Source organism: Punica granatum, chromosome 2 (genome assembly GCF_007655135.1).
Source record: "Punica granatum isolate Tunisia-2019 chromosome 2, ASM765513v2, whole genome shotgun sequence".
Lineage (NCBI taxonomy): Eukaryota > Viridiplantae > Streptophyta > Magnoliopsida > Myrtales > Lythraceae > Punica > Punica granatum.
This window is the reverse complement of record NC_045128.1, coordinates 15,998,298-16,014,659: the sequence shown is the minus strand read 5'-3', so window position 1 is coordinate 16,014,659 and position 16,362 is coordinate 15,998,298. Positions and strand designations below refer to the sequence as shown.

Sequence of the window (16,362 nt, the reverse complement as noted above, 5' to 3'; positions counted from 1 at the left end):
TCTGAATTTCTCAATTTCAAAAACGTTCTTTCGGAAATGTGAACAGATCCCGAGAAATTGAATTTTGATTGATGAATGCCCGTACAAGCTAACAAAAAAATGAATAAATGAAAAAGAAAAAAGAAGATAAGGTGGCTGATGGGCCAGCCAACTCCATGCACCTCCCCCCTCTCTTTCTACATTTTTCTTAAGATTTCTTTTTGTTCTTGGTTTTTTTTTTCCCTTTTGTTCTTCTTTTCTTTGGCCGCTTCCTTTCTTCTGCTGGTCCGATGCAAGTTGCTTTGCAACTTCCTGCTTCTTCCTCTGTAAATCCATCCTCATGCTACCATTTCATCTCCATCAACCCACTTCTTCTTCTTCTTCGGTAACTCTCTACAGTTCTGGTCCCTGCAATAGCTCTATCCCTTGTTGTTTCCATCCCATCCTCTACTGCCATCTCTTGACCTTGCCCTCTCTCTCTTTCCCTCTCTCGCCCTCACTCTCTGGCTGACCCTCTCGGAACATAGAAAAACCAGCTCATGCACTTCCTCTCTCTCGGTCAAAAAGCAGTACCAGCAAGTGGTAGACAGGATTCTTCATCATCCTCTCTTCTCTTTCTCTCTCTCGATCAAAGGAAAAAGATAGCACATACAGCCTCATCATCTTCGGCACTTACCCTTCATGCCATCATCATCACCAGCATATTCACCTTCACCTCTACTCCTTAGCCATTCTCGACCATGATCTCAGTTCATCATCATCTTCTTTCTCCTTCCTTTCTTATCCTCGGCAGCTGCGTCTCTTAGAGCTCCTCAAGCTCAAACAGTTGTTGTCCCTCCTTTCCTTCCTCAGTTGTTGCTTGAGTTGTTGTCCTTGGTCTCTCTCCCTCAAGCTGTTGTTCTGTTGTCACTCCTATGCTTCTTATTACCTCAGCTCCTCTCCTAGTAGTTGGTGAACTGCTATCCTCGAGCTCACGGACCACAGAGTTGCTTTGTTGCTGTGCTTTCCCTCGAGATCCTTATTGAGCTGTCGAGCTGCTGTGCTTCCCGTCCCAAGGCTGCCGAGCTACAGTGCTTCGTCCATGAGGTCGTCGAGTTAACTCGATCCGTTGCTGCTTCTCCTCGATCACCTTCCTATCGTTGCTATCGGTTCCTAAGTTGTCCTCATCGAGGTCCCCGAGCTAAGTCTTTTGCTTTTCTTCTCTCTTGTTCACACTATTTTTGTTTTCTCTTTCTGCCGGTTGCGTTTCTGTTTTACTGCTCTTTCCCCTACCTTTTGCTGGTTGGAGTTTCCCCTCTTATGGTTAGAAATGGCTTTAGGACGACCTCCTGAGCCCACGATAGCTCTTGAGCTACCAACACTGCAGCATCGAGCCTTGAGTGGCTCCTCTTGGACTTAGCCACGTTCATCCCCAATCCTTAGAGAGAGTTAGGTGAGCCTCATCCGTCTCGAGCTCTGCTGCTCATACTTGGTCTGATATGTACTTCAATTTCCTACCCCATTCAGGATAGTTAGGCCTAAGGCCGATTCCTCATTGTTAAATTGATATAAGGGTGAGTTGCATAATTGACTCTTGATAGATTTAAATGTATGTGGCATGATTATGGTGATTTGAAATTGAGTTTGAGATAGGAGCTGGGATGGGTGATAATTCATTAATTGGTTTGTGTTTGTTTATTCAATTTCGACGGCTGGTAGCGAGACTTGAATGGTATATCAATTATTTGTTCGATTTGGGGTCATTTGGAGTGATTTTGAAGGCTTGAGGCCGAGATTAAGATATGGAATGAGATGCGCGATGTTCCATTAATCGATTTGAGCATGTCTTGAGATTGAGATATAATGATGAGTTTTTGTCATCGGCTGAATCGCTTGGTATTGGTTCAATCGATTTGGGATAGTTCATCTTGATTTTGACCTCTTGAGGTTGGGCTTAAGGCATGGTAGAATTGTGTAATGATTCATTGATCGATTTGAATATGTTTAAAATACTTTTCATGATTGAAAATCATCTCGATTGCATGATGGATCTATATGGTGATATTTTATTTAGAGTGGGTTGTTATGGCACGGTTGCGACGACTTATTATTGTGCTTAGACATGGTTGATTTGAGGCCTTGGAGGCATGTTTCTTGCACCTTAATATCATGAAATGGATCGCGTTCATGGCTAGATGCCTTTTGGACCTTTCTATTATGTTCCATGACTTGTTAGTCTCATAAAAATCGATGTGAAGGATTTTCAGATGCTAATCAATCTTTGTTGAGGACCTTAGAGGCTCGTTTTGGTCTCTTTCAAGTAAATATATGAGTCATTGTGCCTAGATGTCTTAAGATCAATTCTCTTAATGCTTCATGCCATTCCAGGTGTTATTGATTCAAGTTATTGGGACTTTAAAGTCGCAATCAGATTTGAATCGTGGTCTTGGAGCTCAATTCGTTAGTCTTATTCTCGATTCTGTCCACGACTCAAATATTTGTCTTTACCTCGATTATCACGTGTTTATTTTTTTGTTTTGCATGTCATCTCGAGCCTTAGAGTGAAGAGAAGAAAGTTGGAGAGACAAGAAGATAGTAGGCCAATGCTGGTGGGGCTCGAAGATGACGTGGAGACTTACCTAGGCTTAGGTGGATTCCTGACTTGAAGGCCGCCTTGGTCCTCAGTAATCAAGGATCTCCCGAGCTAGCTCATCTCGAGAATCTCTTGTGATTAAGTATAAATCTCTACCTTAGTATCACGAGATAGGTCTTTCGATGTTTGATGAGTGGATTCGATGAGCTTGATATGATTGTTTGCCAATGATTCGTATGTTTTGAAGTGCTCATCGCTTTTAATTAAAACTCCGCACGAATTCAGATTGATCATATAAAGTCGGTTTAAAATTGGATTTAATTCCAGGACAGTCGGGAATTAGAGTTCTCATAGAACGGTCAAGCAATGGCCGGCTCGGCTGCTCGAAGCTCGCAAGCAAAAGCATTCGACAAATTCACTCAATTTAACCAACCAAACACGTATAATAATTTGGACGATTCACTCGACTCTTCAATGAAATTGCACGAATCGACTAATAATCTGTAATCGCGTCGACATGTCATAAGCTAGTAGCCATGCCCTTTTCAAAACTCACACTTTAATAAAATAACGAGACATGCAATATGTGTAACATGGACATCTAGGGAAGACTTGCGTGTCCTAACTCAAGTATGAGCTTGATTTGAGTAGCTCAAATTGGAACGTTGGAGTTCTCCTTAAACTACTTCAGAGCGGAGGGTCCGATTTCTCGGCTCCTTCCGAGTCCACATGACCCTGGAGGATCCAGGGGAATGATCAATAATGGCTACCGACCTCGACGGTCCGCATCACACAATCTCAGCTTTCTTTGCACACAAACACATTTTTTCAATTCAAGGGCACGAAGATCGGCTTATGATTTACTTATACCTTAGCCTTTAGGATGATCGAAACATACTGAATAAAGAAAGGGGCGGGCGCCTGTCCTGGTGCAGTTGTCATCCGTCTTACCCTCCATTTCCTATCTATAAGTTTCTGTCATCATAACATAAACTTCGAGTCTTAAGAATGTGGACTAGAGGCGCGAGCTAGGTTAGCCCGTGAAAGGTTGTCCGACCCTTCATAGGACATGAGTAGAGATCTTGGCACCCCGTGGTGTTTCGCGTTCCCACTTTCCTAAGTTTGTTAGTAGATCGGGTTTATCCATCATAAAACATAAAACTAGATCAATCACACACCCAAAATGATCAAACACAGGGAAACGGATTGGGCGAAACCCTAGGTTTTAGGATTTGGCAAAACACACTCCCTTCATAATATCTGTCATTGTCACAAAACAGTAAAACTTAAAACAAACTCACATACTCGATTCTTGACAACAGATATCATGTTTGTCAAGTCCTTCCTTACACAAAAGCCGAATACACTACATGCCCTTCCAGCGTTGCCCATGGTCGATTATCATCACACATGCTCGTTCTGTTTGTCCGTTTAGGATAAAGACATGTCTGCCAAGTAACCCCGGTTCATAACCTAATAATCACATAAACATGGCGATTAATACATCGCTTGTCTATTTTCATATGTTTTTGTCAGCTTTCCTACAGGTCGAGCCTGATTCCATAGGGTACGGTTCACACGGGGTCCGACGCCCCAACCATCAATCACAGGATGAAATGCCCTCACACACACTAAGTGCGCGTGACCCGAGAGCGGTATGGGGTTTAGCCTCGAGTCACCTTTTCAACCCTTAGTAGTATCCAAGCAGATGATGACTATGGTCGAGATACGCGAAGCAAGATTAGGCAATCACCTGGGAGCTCGACCAGTCCTACTACTATCTCGAGGACCATTCAGTCCAACTGGAAGCCACTGGTCTCGGACCCGCCCTCTGGCTCTCATGAGCCCTCGTTGAATTAATTTCAGTTTCGATCTTTCCAACCTTAAGGTGAGCACGAGAGGAATATTGGCCGAATGCAAACTGACTGTGATCATTTGATGTAATTTGTATTTATTTGATAGTACATTGTGAGGCATTTATTTGTGTATTTATTCATGTAACGATCCCGGTCAGCGAGTGAGAGGTCTAAGAGTTGGAACCAGTCGAATCGGCTTACAAGTCCCTGAGACAAGCGGGACCACCTGAGTTGCAGGCCTGGTCCATGAGTTGAATCGGCCACCATGGTCCAGTTAGTCAAGACACGAGGATGATGGACCGATCCCCTGACACAAAGATCCGCTTCTCTCTTAGGCTCTTAGCTAGAATCGATTGTTCTTCAAATTTACGGTGTCAAACCGAGTAAGACGAGCGAAACTTAATTCATGCGGTAAATAAATTAAAAACAGTAAACCCTAGACAAACCAAAGTACTGATAGAGCATGCGGGATATAAGTCCGTACGTAACAAAACCCCCCGAATTTCGAACGTCCGGTTCCGCAGACCATATGCCTAAGTAATCTAGGTATATCCATTACCCCTAGACCTAAGCAACTCACACGCCTTCAATATTCGGGTAGTATACAGGTAGTGACGACTTCTTCTCACACATGTCCGTCATGCGTCCCCTAGGAAGGTGGAAACTCCTAAGCTATGCGATCAGTGCGCACGCATGCGGGCCCTCAGGAGACGAAATTCCGGTCCGCACACCGCGTAATCGTTTGAACATCATCGTCAACCATTCTAACGACATCTCTCTTAAACCCGGCTACTGACTAGACCTACGAACTTCCTGGCCGTGGCGCTACACTCTAGCACTGTGAGGTCGGCTGGGGATTTCACTATCAATATTTGGGACTGCACCCTGGCAAGCCTGACAACACCTTAATCTCATGAAAGATCCGCATGCGCTTGTGCTGAAAGTGGGATTACGAGATTCTACGGGAAACAACTTTTGGCATGCCTAGTGGGACCCCACCGAAGTAGTGCTAACACTGACAGGAACAATTACGGTTATTCATCGTCGTCATCAACTCAGTATTCTTCGCTGTCTAATTTTTATGATTACTATTCATCAGTCGGCTACTCGCCATTGATGCCATCTACTGGCAGCTTGCTGCCGTCTAGCTATAATTCGCCGTCGCCATCGACAAACTATTCGACGTTGTCTACATATTACAGACCTCTACAGCAACAAGCGCCCTGTAGTCCAACGTAGCCACCAACACTTTCTACTGGTTATCCAACGTAGCTAGTTGTCCATCTATAGTCGGTTAGCTATTCAACATAGCCAACAATTTACTCATATATGGCTAGTTCCTCCACGCAGCCAGTGGTTCACTAGCAACCAGCAGTTCACCCACAGTTGGTCAACTATGTAACACCTCTTCCGTCGCAAACTCCTAATGCGGATCAAACACACACCCAAATGTTTGTTGATAAATTTATGTCCAAAATGATCGTAACTCTTCAACAGAACATAGTACAACTTTCGGCTAGCGAGCACATTGAAATTTCGTGACCAACGAAAAAGCTAGTTTAGTTTCTACAGCAACACCGGCTGACAAGGGGGTTCGCAGTTGACATAGCAGCTAAGTTAATTGTGCATTTTCAGCAAGCCAGAATACTATTCTCGACTACCCTACGAGCTGAGTTGTTGTCACTAGCTAATCAGCTAATTCAACTTGTGCAATAAAAACTCAAGTTGTAACCAGCCGCGGCTAACCCACAGCGCCTCAGCAACAGGCACAACTAGTGCTGCCTATTGTGCAAAAGCAACCACAGTGTGTGTCAGTGGTTCCAACCAAATAAACTAGTGCAGCCAGTCAAACAAGCTGTAAATCAATCATCATCCTCGCCGCCGAAGAAAGTGCTTTGCCAGGATTCACTTGATCAGCAATTGAAGAGTAATGAGAGGCAGGCTGAGTAGCCACCTTCGTCTTCACAAGCAAGCGTGACCACTTCAACCACCACACGAGGAGGAAGCATGGAGGTTCACGATTCAACCGTGAAAGATCAAGCTAGGCTAGTTAAATAGCTGCATGTGCTTTCGTCTTTGCCTTCGCTTTTGCAAGAGGACCCGATTAAATCTTCAGCCACCAAGCCTATTGGTTTGGCCAAGATGTTGGCTGCGAATTCTATCACCCATGAATCGAGTAGTGAGAGCTTCCTGAGCCAGTAGTCGATGAGCATACAAAGCCGGTTACTCCACCACCTCTGCCACAACTAGTGGGTACTCTATCATTGTAGCCAAGCCAAAATGACAAGGATAAGCCCGCGAAGGACGACTCATCCTCACCCTTTTCGGCTCCATCGAATCCTAAGGCAGTTTCATCTAAGGAGAAGGCCAAGTAACATGCACGCAAGGATTTTATGAAGGAATTCAACAGATTTCTTCATGAATTAATGGACGAGTGTAAATTATGTTCGTCATGCCCGAAACGCATATTACAGTTTATGGCCAAGCCAAGGGCCACAAATTCTGCGAGCCCGGCCGCTGGAAAGCCAGCCACCAATTCAATCAATCCAGCTAAGCTACAGGACATTAGCTCAACTGGATCAATTACCAAACTTACCAGCTCGGCTAGATTAGAAGTTGAGAGTGTTTACTCGAGGCAAAAGGTCGCGAAGCCTCTAGCCTCTGCCCTAAAGTACGAATGGCGGATAATCACCCATCCAAAAGACTATCAGCCATTGACTCGAACTCAAAAATGCCATGAGCAATGACATAGGCAAGCTAAAAAAGCATTAGCTGCACAAGTTACCAACTTTGAGAGAAAGCGTGCCCATTTCAAAAGTGCAGCTGAGAGCTATAGCACGACCATAAAACGTACCAAACCGAACAACTACAGCACCCGGAGGGTCATAGCTCCTCCAAAGGCCATAGCAAATCGCTTCCAGCCAAGCGTGCACAACACTAGCAGCCGAGCGTCAAGAACGCTCTGGTGGTCATGGCCAATATCGTGACCTTTACAAAATACAAGCATCAGAGCAGCCTAAGGGGTTAAGGGGTTGAGCCCAACACGAAGATTAATCCTAAGCAACCCCGACCGAGTTTCAAGTAGCCGAAGAAAAGTCCTAGTAGTAATTCTTTGACTAGAACCCAAAAGCGCCTAGAACAACGGTGCCGACGAGATCAAAGATTAGCGGTTACCCAATCAAATGCAACCGCTAGCTCAAAGGGTCCTATAACTGAGGGCTAGAGCTTTAACCAAGTCTGTGTGGGTGCCCAAGATTCAGAAGGCTACATCTACGTTGGCAGCACCACACAAGACTCTGGCTAGAGAGGGAAGAGTGGTTTTTAACTTGTCAGCTGCCAAATCATTGAAAGTTGTCGCACAAAAGATTGTAATTATTGAGGAGCTAATTCATAATCCTTATATTTCAACTTGTGGTCTAGAGCTGGTGGCTAGCCTAACCGTGACTATTTGAAAGTTACGGCTAGTCAAGCCATGACGATGTAAGACTCCTAACTTACTCAGTAACGGCGTGATAGAAACAATGGCCATTTTGGTCATGCAAAGAAGGCCGCCTAGAAGCGGGATCCGTTAGCTCTATGGAGGAGTTCACTACAGCTCCGCACAGTCCCACCAATCAACTCGTATCTCATTGTAGGAAGCTCCGATTGAGGTAAGTCCAAATCCTAGTGATAGCTTTGAAGAAGCTCTACAACTCTCTATTTTCACCTCAATCAAGTCCAACTCCAAATGTTCTCAAAGTTGAGCAAGAATTCAACTCGAGCTAGCTACTCATAATATTTCCTGCGCTCGGGGGGTCGCGGCTAAGTTCGAGGCCATGACCAAGATGCAACCCATCATATACGAAGTAGACTTTGGCTTGCAAGAGCCAAACATCAAAGTTTTTTGTCTCCACTTGAATTTCAGGTGGTTGTCATGATTTGTCGAAAGACACACATGTATAGCTGCTACTATTGTTTAGAAGAGTGCCAAATGCATCAACTGTCCACATAGCCGCTACTATTGTCCTCAAGAGGAAGTTCAAGCTAATGGCTAACCCACAATCTTAGAGGCAAGGCGTCTACATGTTCAAGGTAGGCTCGTGCGGCAAATTATAACTACATGTCCAGTCCCGCCCGATGCTCTCCCGTGGCTAGACATGCGAGGGGATATTGTTTATACTCATTTTCTTCACTTTACGGTAAATGGGCCTAGACTTGTAAAGCCCACGAGATTGGCCCATGCAAGGAGGATAGCCCGCAATCAAAGCCCATGACAAGACCGACTTGGATTAGCGGTAACACCCGACCCGACCCACCATAAAATGGGTTGGTGGCTCATGGAGGGAAGTCGTGGATTATTTCCAAGCGTAGGCAAAAAACGAACGTGGACAAGATCTTGGGAACGTACGAAGACTATGTGTGCACCAAGTCATTTCCATTCGAGGCAAATAACTTTCTTTTGGTTCGAGATGTGGCATCCAAATATGCACAAGATATTCCACGACTGAGGAAGGAAGGCAACGTTGACTTTCATGGAGCCAATTTGGAAGTGAACGAAATATGCATGGAAGAATATATGGCAGTAGATGGATGTGCAGCACAAGTCAAGGACTTTCCCTCTTATTTTATTTCTTTTCTAAGTCTTTAGCTTTGCTTAGTCACAGAATAATGGATAATTTTCCTCCAAGTATGCTAGATGTTTATTTCTTTCATTAGTTGAGTCTTTTGGGCAATAAGTGGATGATATTTCCCGCATAGTCTTAAGTTAGCTAGTTACCTAGTTTCACCATTTATTTCCCATTTTCTAGTATTCGGTGACACTCATGCGTTAGCCTATTTAGGTCAATTTTATCTATATTGTAACTTTACCCTGACATCAATCACAAAACAGTTCTACGCCACGTACTTTTATCTTTATCTTTACTTATCGCACTTGCACCTTACATATATACTTTTCATGTACCCTTTCCTTATCATGTAATAGCCTTCCGAGGCAATCCTGTCGATTTGTCGACATATCCCTTCTACTTTACTTGGTTCCCGAATCAAGGAGTTTTTCATGAGCTAAGGTTTCGGCCTCAACTCATCCTTTTCGGCTCCTATTTGCCGGACCCAACACTTTATTCTATTTTCGGCTAATTCAGCCGCGAAACCAGACAACTCTCCCACGAGCCAATCCCAGCCGCAAGCTACTACATTCAAGATCGGCTTCTAGTCGTATCTCTCGACGTCATCCTATCATTAGCACTTGTATTTGAAGAGAATCCTAGCAGCTAAAAGATTTAAACATCGAGGAGCATACCCTAGGCCAATTATTGGCATTGAGTTTAAGCTTAGGTGAACTAATAGTTGACTAATTTCCGTTGGGGCGGGTTAGGCTTCAATAAATAGGGAGCGGGTAATCCTCGAGCTACGTAATCATCTGAACATCATCATCAACCACTCCAACGACTTCTCTCTCCTAAACCTAGCTGCTAGCTAGACCTACAGACTTCCAAGCTGTGGTGCTACGCTCTAGCACGGTGAGGTCGACTGTTGGTTTCGTTACCAATCCTTGGACTACCGCATGGCAACACCTTAATCTCGTGATAGATCTGCTAAGCGAATCTGTCGAAAGTGAGATTGTTTGATTCTACGCGAAATAGTGCTCATTTGGTTTTACAATTCTTTTTTAACTCTACTCCACTTAACTCCAATTCAATAACACAATTATTACTTTTATTTTTTTCAATTTTTTCAACCATTTAATTCAATTTTTAATACTAAATTGTCTCAACTATTCATTACTTTTTTCATAATTCGACAACACAATCATTACTTTTTCTTAATTATTCATTACTTTTTCACTTTTTCTCAACTATTCATTATTTTTTTCACAATTCAAAAACGCAATCATTACAAACCAATTAAAATCAAAACTCAACTCTACTTAACTCTAAAACCAAACACAACATTTTTCGAATTGTTCTTTCGTTTTTTGCAAGTTAGTACCAGGGCGTCATAATTTATATATAGGGATTTTTACTCCAAATGGCCCATGGTTTACCCGTTTTGTCAAATCTATCATATGTTTTTTTGTCATATATATTTCATGATTTACTTTTTGCATAAAATATATCCCGGCGTTATCTTTTCCGTTGACATCTAACAGTCGTGCTGACGTGGCACGTGGAGAGATAGTGTGGCCTCCACTTGCCACGTGGGCACCACGTCAGCACGGCCGTTAGATGTCAACGGAAAGGATAACAGCGGGATAGATTTGAAGTAAAATGTAAACCATGGGATATAACTGACAAAAAAAAGTATATGATATATTTGACAAAACGCGTAAATCATGGGTCATTTTAGGTAAAAACTCCTTTATATATATATATATATCCAATATTAACTTTAGAAATTAGCTAAATAAATTATTTGAGAATTGCAAAAAAGAAATCACTATGTACAAATTTGAGTATATCATTTAGAGCATGTTATGCTGAAATTAATATAAGAGATATATTATATTAAGACATGCACCTGCAATGCAGCTGAAGTTTCACTTCTACTAGAAAAGAACAAAATCAATAAAAAGAAAGATGCTCAAAGAAGAGCCACAGGGGGTGGTCGGAATCCGTAATCTGCCACCGCAAGGATTTGTCAAGTTGTTCTAAAAAGGAAAGAGAGGATAAAATCTGAGCAATGTCAAGCCGAAGTTGGCCCCAAAAGTAAGTTTGTGAAACGTGGGTTAGTTGGAGCAGTTCGGTATTTATTTTCCTTAATTAAGGTATCAAATTCGAGTTTTATGAATGGCAATAAAAGTTTTACACTAGGAGAACTTCTGATCCAGTCTGAACTGAATTATTTAAGACCTGTTGAGATTTGAAATATCAAGGTGACACACTGAAAAAAGTAAGGTTATGACAACATCATGCCCCTACTATATAGCTTATGCTCGATCTATCTTTGATATTGTGTATGTTCTTCTTATTATTCTTTTCTAATGTTAAATAATTTTTTTATAGAATTTTAAGGACTAATGGGAAAATGCATAAAAGAAAATGAAAATCAAGAATCTTAATGGAAAAATGAAAAACATACGATTGAATACAAACAAAATAATTTATAAACACCTGCTTTAATTTGTAATAACTTTAATTTGTAAACGTGGCTTTTTAATTTTTTTGGAGCGCACCACCTGATATCCGGAAGCCAAATGTGGTCCGGTGAATCCTAATTATGAGTCTAATTGGCCCACCAAGAGGTAAAACTCTCATAATCGTAATTTTTTTATTTTTAAGACTCGAACTCAAGATCTTATTTAAGGAGACTAGACAACAAACTATCTGAACAGCTCACTATGGAAACACTTTTTAGTAAGTTAATCTTAAGAATAAAATATGCATATTCATATTCATCATTTGTTATTTAAAATAGCTGACTTGGTGGAATGGACATTCCTTAACATTTTCTAATAAATGTCCATTTCATCATGTTAAATAAATATGGTGATCCCAATAGTATGACCATTTTGACTTTTACAAGTGTCATCAAATCTATATATATATATATATATATATAAAGATGTATCCAATGTAATAAATATGGGTGAAAAATCATCTAAAATTTCAATTAAATTTTTGAAATAATTTTAATTAGATTAAAAGTAATTTAATATCTATATACTTTTTGGTCAAATTCTACCAATACATTTATTGTATGTGATATAACACGGGGTTACAAATTAAAATAAGAATCACATTTTTGATAAAGACTCTTCACTAAAAATCAATTTATAAAAAATATAATTTTTAACTGGTAGATGACTTTAGAGTCTATAATTGAACTAAAATTCATAAATAAAAAAATATTAATATATAATTAGACTTTAATGTACAATCTCTGTACTAAGTTTATGAAAAAAATAGGGTGAAAAATAATGTTCATATTATATGAAAAAAAATAATTCTCCAAAGGCATAAAATTAATTATAACATATTCATTTATTGTTTGGACCATGATTTACATAAATTTACTTTATTTGAAACCTACATTCGAAAACATGTAGGATTGTAATTTTACTTTTGAATGCAAAATATTCAATGAAATTTCATATAAAATTATCCGTGCAACGCATGGGTAAAGAAGATCTATATTTTTTAGCCAAATTCTACACAGTACATTTACTGGATCTGATTTAACACGGGATTACAAATTAAAATAAGAATCATAATTTTGATAATGACTCCTCAATAAAAAAAGATTTATAAAAAATTAATTTTGAGGTGATAGATGATTTTAGAGTCTATCATTGAACTAAAATTCATAAATAAAAAATATTAATATATAATTAGACTTTGATGGTGCAAATCTCCGTTCTAAGTTTATGAAAAAATTTAGGGTGAAAAATAATGTTCAAATTATATGAAACAAATAATTCTCCAAACGCATAAAATTAATTATAACATATTCATTTATTCTTTGGACCATGATTTACATAAATTTACTTTATTTGCAACCCAAAAAATACATTCGAAAACATTAAGGAGTATAATCCTACTTTTAAATGCAAAATATTCAATGGAATTTCATTAAAAAAAATTACCTGTGCAGCGAACTTGTAAAAAAAAAAAATTTTTTTGGTCATATTCTACACAATACATTTCTATATGTGATGCAATACGGTGTTACAAACTAAAATAAGAATCATATTTTTGATAATGACTCCTCAATAAAAAAAAATTAATTTTGAAGTGATATATGACTTTAGAGTCTATAACTAAACTGAAATTCGTAAATAAAAAATATTAATATATAATTAGACTTTAATATTACGAATCTCTATTCTAAGTTAGTGAAAAAAATTTAAGCTGAAAAATAACGTCCATATTATATGAAACAAATAATTCTCCATACGTATAATATTAATTATTAAATATTAATTAATTTATTCTTTGTACCATGATTTACATAACTTTTCTTTATTTGATACCCAAGAAGTATAATTACATTCGAAAACATTGAGGTGTGAATCTTACTTTTGAATGCAAAATATTCAATGAAATCTTATAAAAAAATTACCCCTGCAATACCACAGGTAAAAAAGACTAGTAATGAAATAAAGTGGAAAGAGAGTTGTGTTGGTACTTTTTCCCTTATATTCCATTCTTTCATACCAAACATAACCTAAAAGAAAAGGTAAAAATCAGCTCTCAGCCGGACCTGTCTTAATTCCAAGGGTTTGATTGCAATTCCGGCTTTTGAAGTATTGAACGTTGTCATGATAAATTAAGGGGTTAAATCAGACCAACCAATTGATTTTACCCTAGGGCTAAAATTATCAGTGGCCCGATCATAATTTTGCTAAATTTGTCCAAGAGAATCTACATCAGAACCTTTGTCCTTAGAGCCCAGTAAATCCTATATCTCAACATCAAAGTGTTACCAATCCGGCATAGATCCAACGCTCATCGGTTAGGTTTGGGGGTTGAGCTTGTGCCCCGTCCCAACAATCCTCTCAAGGTTAAAAGCTCCTTAGGGTTATATCGCAGGATTATTCTCATGAATCTACTAGCTATTGACGTGGATAGCCCGTTTCTGACTCATTCAGCAGGATGGATCAATGAAGATGCGCACAACTTGACTCGAACACTAGCTGGCCGCATAAAGTGAATAAATGCATAAAATAAAGAGTAATGTCTTTTAAGATATATACTTGTTAAAATCCATTCACGTCCATGGATGCGAAAATGGGTGAACCATATAATTCTCGTTCTGGCGAATTGGTCAAGCATCTTATTTTATTATTTGTACAATGCTTTGTACTTTCCCTTGTACATTCCAACCAATTCAACTAACTCTTCCTATACTCCAATCCTTTTACTACGATAACATATATCGAGATTTCTTAATTCATTTTGGTCAGAAAGTTGTATATATCATAACTTATAGCATTCAAAGTTAATACGACCAATTGGTCAGAGATATTCACGAGATTAGACGCAACTAAAATAAGTTGACAATTTCAAGGTCGACCTAATGAATGGGAAATGGAATTAAATCGCTGGAGTATTTTCAAAGCTTTGGACTCCAAAGTTACGGACAAGCTGTCATGGAAATCTCTAAATAAGTCACTTGGAATTACATAAACTAGCCGCTTACTCATTCATTAAGCGGGATTATGATTCGACGACACATTTTATATTATTTTATATATAAATCATCGGATAATAACTCTATCATAATGAGCATGGAAAGAATTAATATTATGAATTAATTGATTGTGTTACTTTTTTTTTTCTTTTGAGAATAATTAATGTAATGGTTTAATTAATGTGATGGTTTAGTATATGTCAATCATGTAATCAAAGAAAGTGCTTAATTAATGTCATGAGGCATGTGAAGGGTCGAACCGTGAGGAGATGAGGATTTGAAGATTAAAGCAACGGCATTAATCCTCTCTCCATTTTTTAATTATATATTATATATATAGATTATATTGTTTTTATAACATCTATACCTGCCATAATATATTATATTAAATATTATGTTATATTATATTATAATATACTGGGTATTTAGTTGCAATATTGATAGAATACTAGCTAGTTCGTCCATGCATTCATTTTGGCCATCTTTTAAAAAAAGAAATTATCTCCCAAATTCGCTAATGATTTTTCTATTGGAATTTTCGAGAATTCTAAAAAATATATTTGTGCCAATTATAAAAAAAAATGTATTTAGTTTTCGACATCTTCCTTTTTTGATGTAAATAAGTAAATATGGCAAAGGTAGAACAATATTAACAGAATTAAACAAAAAGTCGACTGAGGAAGTAGTAACAACCAAATTAATAATGAAAATTAATGTTAAAAATTAAAATAAAGTTCCTGTAAGAATGAAAATAACGCGCATGAAGAGTAGTGGCTGCAATCTCAATAAATTAAGATGGGAGGGCAAAATTTTTACTAAAACATAAAAAGGGAAAAGGAAAGAAAAGAACAGAACAGAACAAATGAGGCAAGGAACCCGGGCCATTCATCGGTTTATGCACTTGGGTATTTTGATGAGGAAGGTGATGAGAGGTTTCAAGGACAAAATAGAAAAGTAGTGGAACATATTGTTTCCTTCTATACTTTATCAATCAAACAATCCATCTGTTTTTTAAATTTTAAATTGCTTAATTGACCAAAATAGGTAGACTTCTTTCTTTGTAATAATTAAATTTAAAATATATGATTTAATATATTAAATTATCAAACGACATAAAATTTAAAAAGGATACAGGGGCTGTGCTTAAACTAGTTTTCGTAGTTCGTATTAAGATGGATTTGAAGTGAATTTCATTTCCAATGGGCGCGAGGCCCAAGAAATCAAGCATAGGCCCAAAGCAAGTGAGGCCCAACTGAGGGAGAACACGCAGCCCAATTTCATAATCTGCATCTTCTTAGGAAAAGTTTGGCGATGCATTTATTTTTTGGTAAATTCCGCATGCATCTCCCGTTCCAAAAATAGGACAATCATTCTGTTAGTTTAGTTTTACATGGCCGCTTATGAGGCGCCACGTGAAATTCAACCAAAGTCTTTAATTTTTAAAAAATAATAATGAAATTTTGAAATATAAAATTGAAAATTTCAAAAGTTCAACTATGAAAAATGAAAAATCTCCGTTCACCCGGTCTGAGATCGTTGGCGGCATCAGATGCTGCCAAAAACCTCACCTGGGAGTGTACTGGTCATGAAATCGGACTTTGAGTGTATTGCTTAATCATCATACAACGCCCACAATAAGGGCAATAACAACGTACAAGTACAAGATTCAAGACCTAATGGGACATTAATCGTTGAGTCTTCGTTGGTTTTTTTTTTCCCTATGGTAATGAAACCTTTCTAAAACAAAATTTGGGGAAATAACGATCTTTATATTCGTTTAATTTGTCAGAAATCATCCTTTATATTTAAACTCCATTATTTTTTCCATATAAACTCCCGGTTTGT

At 38.7% G+C, this 16,362-nt stretch overlaps 1 long non-coding RNA gene across 1 annotated transcript; it reads left to right on the top strand.

Annotated features, from left to right (window-relative positions):
• The first annotated feature begins 209 nt into the window (after positions 1 to 209).
• On the top strand, positions 210 to 2,841 carry LOC116195121. The gene is made up of 2 exons (XR_004154585.1): positions 210 to 1,411; positions 2,519 to 2,841. It is a non-coding gene; the product is annotated as an uncharacterized LOC116195121 (long non-coding RNA).
• The last annotated feature ends 13,521 nt before the right edge of the window (positions 2,842 to 16,362 follow it).